Source organism: Rutidosis leptorrhynchoides, chromosome 3 (assembly GCF_046630445.1).
Source record: "Rutidosis leptorrhynchoides isolate AG116_Rl617_1_P2 chromosome 3, CSIRO_AGI_Rlap_v1, whole genome shotgun sequence".
NCBI classification, from domain to species: Eukaryota; Viridiplantae; Streptophyta; class Magnoliopsida; order Asterales; family Asteraceae; genus Rutidosis; species Rutidosis leptorrhynchoides.
Genome location: NC_092335.1, coordinates 579,515,952 through 579,526,617, shown reverse-complemented (window position 1 = coordinate 579,526,617; position 10,666 = coordinate 579,515,952).

Here is a 10,666-nt window from a genome sequence, read left to right as displayed (position 1 = left end):
TTTCTACTGGAAGATGACATGCTTTTCCATAAACGAGTCTAAAAGGTGTGGTTCTAATTGGAGTTTTGTAGGCTGTTCTAAAAGCCCAGAGTGCATCCTCCAACTTAATGGACCATTCCTTCGAATTTGATCCTACGGTTTTTTCTAGAATACGTTTTAAAGCTCGGTTGGTATTTTCAACTTGTCCACTTGTTTGTGGATGATATGCGGTGGAGATTTTATGAGTTACTCCATATCTTTTAAGAACTTTCTCAAGTTGATTATTACAGAAATGAGTTCCCCGATCACTTATTAAAGCTTTCGGTGTTCCAAACCTTGCAAAAAGATGTTTTAAAAAGTTGACTACAACTCGTGCATCGTTAGTTGGGAGAGCTTGTGCTTCCGCCCATTTAGATACATAATCAATGGCTACGAGAATATAGAGGTTATTATGAGATTTTGGAAATGGACCCATAAATTCAATACCCCAAATGTCAAATACTTCACATACTTGATGTGCACCATTTATCATTCAGCAAACAAACGCCAATATGTTTGGAAACTTTGGTAAAATTTAATCATTTTCACACAAATCACCCTCAATAATTTAAATTGTTACTGATTTCTTGCAAATGAGGGCATTGGAAGATCTTAGGTGTGGGAAGGGGTTAAATTCTTTTGGATTTTAAAATTTTTACTTTATACACTTGGTTACTATTAAAAATACTAGTAAAGCAGTAGTTGTATTAGAATCTAGTGCTCTCTGATAATAAAGAACAGCCCTAGTCTTATATACTGACTACCCAATTCTAGTAAAATTTTACAAAATTTTCAATTAAATGAACTCAAAATCATGTTTATACATATTTATGAACGATAAAACTAGGTTTTAACACCGAAATTATTGTAACCTCGGAAAGGACATAAATTGAGAAACAAACCAAAATGTTAAAATTCATTTAAAATGGAATAGAGGACGATAAAAAGGAAAATAAAAGCCAAGTGTGGGAAAATTTACCAAGTTATCTTAAACATATGTCACATATATCTGTAACAAATAACTAAAAATACTTTTGCTTTGGACTAAACTAAACTGTTTTACCCGATGAAAGAAAAGAAGAGATGGATCTACACGATGAATCAATTCCATCATTAAAAGGAAGTAAAGTCTTCCGAAAAAGAAACGCGCTTCTTGATTTAAGTCAGGAAGTTGTCGTCCAGACCAGCTGTAAGTTGACGAAAAATCTAGAAAAGTCATCACTAAAATCAGCAGGAAATCCACGGACCTCAGCATTAAACAGGGTCGCCAAGTGGTCAGATTTATCCTAACCATGAGAAGGATTTATCTCGTAAAATGGGGGGGCACCATGCAAATTAGCTGGATAAGACTAATGAATCAGATCCCCAGAAAGGATAATCTCCTTAAAGATTAAAAATCAGCTTTTAAGACTGATATTACTCAATCCTTGAGATTGACCTTAAAGATTGAGAATTCAAACTCATGGAATTCAATGATATCTAAACTCGAGCTTGAACGAGAAAATATTTTGATCAAAATTACAAACCGATTTGTTTTCTGAAAACCCTATTTTCAATGCGTTCATTACCATTGAACGTGAAATCCTAGGAATTCACCTGGAATTCATTAGGTCACCTGAACTAAATCGGGTGTCAACCGTAAGAACGGTGGTTGCATAGTGGTCAAAGACAGGACCTTGTGCCAGACCGAAAAATCATAAGGGTGAGCTTTACTATTGCTCCTACCAAGGATAGTAATTGCGTCCGACACGTTATAGACCATAATTAAAAGCATGTCAGGGGACATTGCCTTAACAGTTGCTTGTTCAACGCTTTCCTTTACAACCGGACGGTAGTTTACCGAAAGGTAATATACGGGACAAGTAAACTGGACGTGTTGCTTTCCAAATACAAGGTTAGCAAGTGGGTGACACAAAACCATAAGTTTTGAGCTAAAATTTTCAAATCTGAAATCCACCAAAACCACAAAAATATTTTGCAAACACCGGTAAAGGGTTATTCCGGAAAACTTATCTAGGGTAAAAACTAGATTTAATTTTCAAGAGATCAAATGTTTTCATAAAGATCCAATTTCCTTAATGGATCTAAATTTTTATAGTCATGTGGGACTGTAAACCATATCATTATTACCATTGTTTATACCGCCGTATAGAAATCACTGATGTACAAAGTGTGAAGAATAAAGAAGTGATTCTAGTATTTCAAGACGATATTGCTTGAGGACAAGCAACGCTCAAGTGTGGGAATATTTGATAATGCAAAAAACGAACATATATTTCATAGCATTATTCCTCAAGAAAGACAAGCTTTTAGTTGCAATTGTTCTATTTACAAGTGATATTCGTTTAAATAATAAAAGGTGAAGACAAAAGACAGATTCGACGAATTGAAGACGCAAACGACCAAAAAGCTCAAAAGTACAAAATACAATCAAAGAGGTTCCAATTATTGATAAGAAACGTCTCGAAATTACAAGAGTACAAGATTCAAAACGCAAAGTACAAGATATTAAATTGTACGCAAGGACGTTCGAAAATCCGGAACCGGGACCAGAGTCAACTCTCAACGCTCGACGCAACGGACTAAAAATTACAAGTCAACTATGCACATAAATATAATATAATATTTAAATAATTCTTATAATTATTTAATATATTATATTTATTTATAAAACCGTCGGTAAACAAAGAGCCAAACTTGTGTGAGCTGTATTTACAAACTCCGCGACTCGCGGAGTTTGAAGGCCAAAAGGGCCGCGAGTCGCGGAGGCCCAAACTCTGAAAGTCCCTATAAAGCCAACCGAATTCTGATCATTTTTCACACTCTTAATCTATCTCTCTTTCAATATATACGTAAAAATATATATATAATTTATATTTTAATTTTAATTTTAATTTTAAATCCTAATAATAAGGGTATGTTAGCGAATGTTGTAAGGGTGTAAGTCGAAATTCTATCCGTGTAACGCTACGCTATTTTTAATCATTGTAAGTTATGTTCAACCTTTTTAATTTAATGTCTCGTAGCTAAGTTATTATTATGCTTATTTAATCCGAAGTAATCATGATGTTGGGCTAATTACTAAAATTGGGTAATTGGGCTTTGTACCATAATTGGGGTTTGGATAAAAGAACGACACTTGTGGAAATTAGACTATGTGCTATTAATGGGTTTTATATTAACTAAACAATACCTTGTTAATTTAATATACAAACTTATAATTCGACGTATTTATTGTAGTGACCCGAACTTTTCCATGTTTATATATATTAATTGAGATTGATATTTACATGATTAAATGTTTCCAACATGTTAAGCAATCAAACTTGTTAAGACTTGATTAATTGAAATATGTTTCATATAGACAATTGACCACCCAAGTTGACCGGCGATTCACGAACGTTAAAACTTGTAAAAACAACATGACGATATATATATGGATATACATATGGTTAACATGAGATTATGATAAGTAAGTATCTCCATAAGTATATTAACAATGAGTTATATACATATAAACAAGACTACTAACTTAAGGATTTCGAAACGAGACATATATGTAATGATTATCGTTGTAACGACATTTAAATGTATATATATCATATTAAGATATATTAATATATCATAATATCATGATAATATAATAATTTAACATCTCATTAGATATAATAAACAATGGGTTAACAACATTAATTGAGATCGTTAACTTAAAGGTTTCAAAACAACACTTACATGTAACGACTAACGATGACTTAACGACTCAGTTAAAATGTATATACATGTAGTGTATTTAGATGTATTAAAATACTTTTGGAAGACTTCAAGACATATATCAAAACACTCATACTTAACGAAAATGGTTACAGTTACTTTCCCATTCTTTTCTTTCATCAAGAATTCTAGTCGTATTCTTACCCGTATTATACACAGCTTCAAAACGTACTTACTATGGGTATATACCAATAGGAACTAGCATGGGATTCCACTCTTGATTATGTCATATATGACTAATCAATTTTAACTTCTACCATGAGCTAGTCAACTAACTAGAACTCCTTTTAACCCCACTCACCACTCACCAATTACCACTCATCATTCACTCCATTTCACTTCCAATTCTCTTTCTAATTCTCTCTCAACACACACACACTATTATGAATGTATTTTTCCAGTAGTTAATCATCATCTTCATCAAAAATCACTTCAAGAATCAAGCTATAATCATCATAGGAAGAACACTTCAAGAACACTTCAAAAATCCCTTCAAGTTTACTAATTTACTTCCAAGCTTTGTAATCCATTCCAAGTAATCATCTAAGATCAAGAAACCTTTGTTATATACAGTAGGTTATCTTTCTTATTCAAGGTAATATTCATATTCAAACTTTGATTCAATTTCTATAACTATAAACTATCTTAATTCGAGTAAAAATCTTACTTGAACTTGTTTTTGTGTCATGATCCTACTTCAAGAACTTTCAAGCCATCCAAGATCCTTTGAAGCTAGATCATTTCTTGTCACTTCCAGTAGGTTTACCTACTAAAATTGAGGTAGTAATGATGTTCATAACATCATTCGATTCATATATATAAAACTATCTTATTCGAAGGTTTAAACTGGTAATCACTAGAACATAGTTTAGTTAATTCTAAACTTGTTCGCAAACAAAAGTTAATCCTTCTAACTTGACTTTTAAAATTAACTAAACACATGTTCTATATCTATATGATATACTAACTTAATGATTTAAAACCTGGAAACACAAAAAAAATACCGTAAAACAGGATTTACGCCGTCGTAGTAACACCGCGGGCTGTTTTGGGTTAGTTAATTAAAAACTATGATAAACTTTGATTTAAAAGTTGTTATTCTGAGAAAATGATTTTTATTATGAACATGAAACTATATCCAAAAATTATGGTTAAACTCAAAGTGAAAGTATGTTTTCTAAAATGGTCATCTAGACGTCGTTCTTTCGACTGAAATGACTACCTTTACAAAAATGACTTGTAACTTATTTTTCCGACTATAAACCTATACTTTTTCTGTTTAGATTCATAAAATAGAGTTCAATATGAAACCATAGCAATTTGATTCACTCAAAACGGATTTAAAATGAAGAAGTTATGGGTAAAACAAGATTGGATAATTTTTCTCATTTTAGCTACGTGAAAATTGGTAACAAATCTATTCCAACCATAACTTAATCAACTTGTATTGTATATTATGTAATCTTGAGATACCATAGACACGTATACAATGTTTCGACCTATCATGTCGACACATCTATATATATTTCGGAACAACCATAGACACTCTATATGTGAATGTTGGAGTTAGCTATACAGGGTTGAGGTTGATTCCAAAATATATATAGTTTGAGTTGTGATCAATACTGAGATACGTATACACTGGGTCGTGGATTGATTCAAGATAATATTTATCGATTTATTTCTGTACATCTAACTGTGGACAACTAGTTGTAGGTTACTAACGAGGACAGCTGACTTAATAAACTTAAAACATCAAAATATATTAAAAGTGTTGTAAATATATTTTGAATATACTTTAATATATATGTATATATTGTTATAGGTTCGTGAATCAACAGTGGCCAAGTCTTACTTCTCGACGAAGTAAAAATCTGTGAAAGTGAGTTATAGTCCCACTTTTAAAATCTAATATTTTTGGGATGAGAATACATGCAGGTTTTATAAATGATTTACAAAATAGACACAAGTATGTGAAACTACATTCTATGGTTGAATTATCGAAATCGAATATGCCTCTTTTTATTAAGTCTGGTAATCTAAGAATTAGGGAACAGACACCCTAATTGACGCGAATCCTAAAGATAGATCTATTGGGCTTAACAAACCCCATCCAAAGTACCGGATGCTTTAGTACTTCGAAATTTATATCATATCCGAAGGGTGTCCCGGAATGATGGGGATATTCTTATATATGCATCTTGTTAATGTCGGTTACCAGGTGTTCACCATATGAATGATTTTTATCTCTATGTATGGGATGTGTATTGAAATATGAAATCTTGTGGTCTATTGTTACGATTTGATATATATAGGTTAAACCTATAACTCACCAACATTTTTGTTGACGTTTAAAGCATGTTTATTCTCAGGTGAATATTAAGAGCTTCCGCTGTTGCATACTAAAATAAGGACAAGATTTGGAGTCCATGTTTGTATGATATTGTGTAAAAACTGCATTCAAGAAACTGATTTCGATGTAACATATTTGTATTGTAAACCATTATGTAATGGTCGTGTGTAAACATGATATTTTAGATTATCATTATTTGATAATCTATGTAAAGCTTTTTAAACCTTTATTTATGAAATAAAGGTTATGGTTTGTTTTAAAAATGAATGCAGTCTTTGAAAAACGTCTCATATAGAGGTCAAAACCTCGCAACGAAATCAATTAATATGGAACGTTTTTAATCAATAAGAACGGGACATTTCAGTTGGTATCCGAGCGTTGGTCTTAGAGAACCAGAATTTTGTATTAGTGTGTCTTATCGAGTTTTTTAGGATGCATTAGTGAGTCTGGACTTCGACCGTGTTTACTTGAAAAATGATTGCTTAACAAATTTTGTTGGAAACTATATATTTTTAACATGTGAATATTATGTGATATATTAATCTCTTAACGCGTTTGATATTATGTGATAGATGTCTACCTCTAGAACAAGTCCCATTGACTCACCTAATAATAATGAAGAGTCAAATGGAAATTGGAATGATTCGTGGACTGATTCACAAGTTCCCGAAGAGGAACCGGAAGAAGAGTCGGAACCGGAAGAAGAATCGGAACCGGAAGAAGAATCGGAACCGGATGAAGAAATAGAACCGGTGGGGGAAATAATAAAACGGTTAAGTAAAAGAAAATCCTCAACCAACCGACCAAGGTTAATTATGGTCAATGGTGTTTCCGCCAAGGAAGCAAAATATTGGGAGGATTACCAATTCTCCGATGAATCGGATTCCGACGAGAATTCCGATGATGTTATAGAAATTACCCCAACTGAATTTAAAAAGGCAAAAGAAAATAATAAGGGAAAGGGCATAAAAATATAGAAATCTAATTCCAACCCCGATGAACTTTATATGTATCGTCAACTCCCGAAGTCCTTAAGTTGTAACAATGACCCGGGAACCTCTAAACCACCAGGTTTTTCTAAACCAATGTGGATAATGACGGCTCGTATTAGGGGAACATCATATATCCCTAGAAACTTGGCAAAACGAACCAAAACCGAAGAAGAAGAAACAAGCGAGTCGGAATAAGATAGTTGTATTCGTGTGGTGTAATATAAGTAATATAGTGTGCTTATGCTTTATGATATATGTAAAAATTGCTTGTATTAATAAGTATTTTTTTTATGAATCTAACTCTTGTCTATTTTACAGTATAAAAACACAAAATGGATAGACAACCCAATATTTTAAGAGACCTACCCGGAGACATGATTGATGAAATCTTGTCTAGAGTCGGTCAGAATTCTTCGGCACAACTATTTAAGGCGAGATCAGTTTGTAAGACATTCGAAGAACATTCCAAGAATGCCTTGGTTTATAAAAGGCTTTCGTTCGAAAGATGGGGGATATCACATTGGGAAATCCATAAGTTACGATGTGTTTACTTTGACGCATATATTGCGGGGAACCCAAATGCTATTTTACGCAATGGGTTAAGAAATTATTTTGACTCAATATACCCGAATATTGGACTTCGTGATTTAGAAAAAGCGGCTAACATGCAACATAAAGAAGCATGTTATGCTTACGGATTAGTAATGTTCGCTTCTCACCAAAGTGAGAACAAGAACATCGGGCTACAACTATTAAACAAAACGTTCCCACAAGTGACGGAGTCGGTAATTGGGGTAAGAAATGAGGTTTTTAGATTGTTACGGGACTGTTGGACATTACGTAACCCTCGTCCCTTTGACGACGTTACAACACGCTGTCTTATCAACAGCCATAACGGTTATGTTCCACAAGACCAAGGATGGGAAGTAGTCCTAGTAAAACCAGAATGCATGACTTGTTTCTGGACGTATGAATTACGTGTCTTTATTGCCTTTGCTGAACGACTTGTGTACTAGCTAGAATTATCTTCACAACTATCTTGTATCAAAGTTACTGTGTGCTATATTTCATGCTTTATGTAAAATAAGCGGTATTGTAAGTTTGTAAAATATTGTATAAAAGTTTGAACGCGAAATATTATTATAATCAGTTTTTCATATAGAATTGTAGTAGTTGAATTGTATATTAGCTACTAAGTATGAACTTAACGGGTAGGTACTACCCGAATTTAAACTTATAAAACGCTAATATGAAGAAAAAGCTTTTATAAATGAGTTCATATTATGCTACGAAATACTATTAACTACTCTTAATATTCTGTATGATTAACTTGTTCCATTTGACTATATTAAAGGAGATGGCACCGACTACTCGACACACCGTGAATATGAATGAAGAGGAATTCCTTACTTTTCTAGCTTCAAACATAGCCGCAGTACAGGCTGCGCTACATACCAACAATAACCTTGGATCTAGCAGTACAGGAAATCGTGTAGGATGCACCTACAAAGAATTCACTGCCTGCAAACCTTTGGAATTTGATGGAACCGAAGGACCGATCGGATTGAAACGGTGGACCGAGAAGGTCGAATCGGTGTTTGCCATAAGTAAGTGTACTGAAGAGGACAAAGTAAAGTACGCTACGCATACCTTCACAGGTTCTGCATTAACATGGTGGAATACCTATCTAGAGCAAGTGGGACAAGACGATGCGTACGCACTACCGTAGTCAGCATTCAAGCACTTGATGAACGAGAAGTACCGTCCCAGAACCGAGGTCAATAAGCTCAAGACAGAACTTAGAGGGTTACGAACCCAAGGATTTGATATTACCACGTACGAAAGACGATTCACAGAATTGTGCCTATTGTGTCCGGGAGCATTCGAAGATGAGGAAGAGAAGATCGACGCGTTTGTGAAAGGATTACCGGAAAGAATCCAAGAAGATATAAGTTCACACGAGCCCGCCTCCATACAACAGGCATGTAGAATGGCTCACAAACTAGTAAACCAGATTGAAGAAAGAATTAAAGAACAGACTGCTGAAGAGGCCAATGTGAAGCAAGTCAAAAGAAAGTAGGAGGAAAACGGTGATAAGAATCACCAATACAACAACAACAGCAATTACAACAATAATCGCAACAATTATCCCAACAATCGCAACATCAATCGCAACTACAACAAATGGCCCAACAACAACAACAACAACAACAACAACAACAACAACAACAACAGCAACTACAACAATCATCCCAACAACAATAATAACCGCAACAACAACAACAATCAGAAGCAGCTATGCCAAAGGTGTGAAAAGTACCACTCGGGGTTCTGCACCAAATTTTGCAACAAGTGTAAAAGAAATGGTCATAGCGCGGCGAAGTGTGAGGTCTACGGACCAGGGGTTAATAGAACGAAAGGAACAAATGGTGTCGGAACGAGTAATGGCGGAGCAAGTAGTGTCGGAGCAAGTTATGCCAATGTAGTTTGTTATAAATGTGGAAAACCGGGCCACATTATTAGAAATTGCCCGAACCAGGAGAACACGAATGGACAAGGACGCGGAAGAGTTTTCAATATTAATGCGGCAGAGGCACAGGAAGACCCGGAGCTTGTTACGGGTACGTTTCTTATTGATAATAAATCTGCTTACGTTTTATTTGATTCGGGTGCGGATAGAAGCTATATGAGTAGAGATTTTTGTGCTAAATTAAGTTGTCCATTGATGCCTTTGGATAGTAAATTTTTACTCGAATTAGCAAATGGTAAATTAATTTCAGCAGATAATATATGTCGGAATCGAGAAATTAAACTGGTTAGCGAAACATTTAAGATTGATTTGATACCAGTAGAGTTAGGGAGTTTTGATGTGATAATCGGTATGGACTGGTTGAAAGAAGTGAAAGCAGAGATCGTTTGTTACAAAAATGCAATTCGCATTATACGAGAAAAAGGAAAACCCTTAATGGTGTACGGAGAAAAGGGCAACACGAAGCTACATCTTATTAGTAATTTGAAGGCACAAAAACTAATAAGAAAAGGTTGCTATGCTGTTCTAGCACACGTCGAGAAAGTACAAACTGAAGAAAAGAGCATCAATGATGTTCCCATTGCAAAAGAATTTCCCGATGTATTTCCGAAAGAATTACCGGGATTACCCCCACATCGATCCGTTGAATTTCAAATAGATCTTGTACCAGGAGCTGCACCAATAGCTCGTGCTCCTTACAGACTCGCACCCAGCGAGATGAAAGAACTGCAAAGCCAATTACAAGAACTTTTAGAGCGTGGTTTCATTCGACCAAGCACATCACCGTGGGGAGCTCCTGTTTTGTTTATCAAGAAGAAAGATGGTACATTCAGGTTGTGTATCGACTACCGAGAGTTGAACAAACTTACCATCAAGAACCACTATCCACTACCGAGAATCAACGACTTATTTGATCAACTACAAGGCTCGTCTGTTTATTCAAAGATTGACTTACGTTCCGGGTATCATCAAATGCGGGTGAAAGAAGATGATATTCCAAAG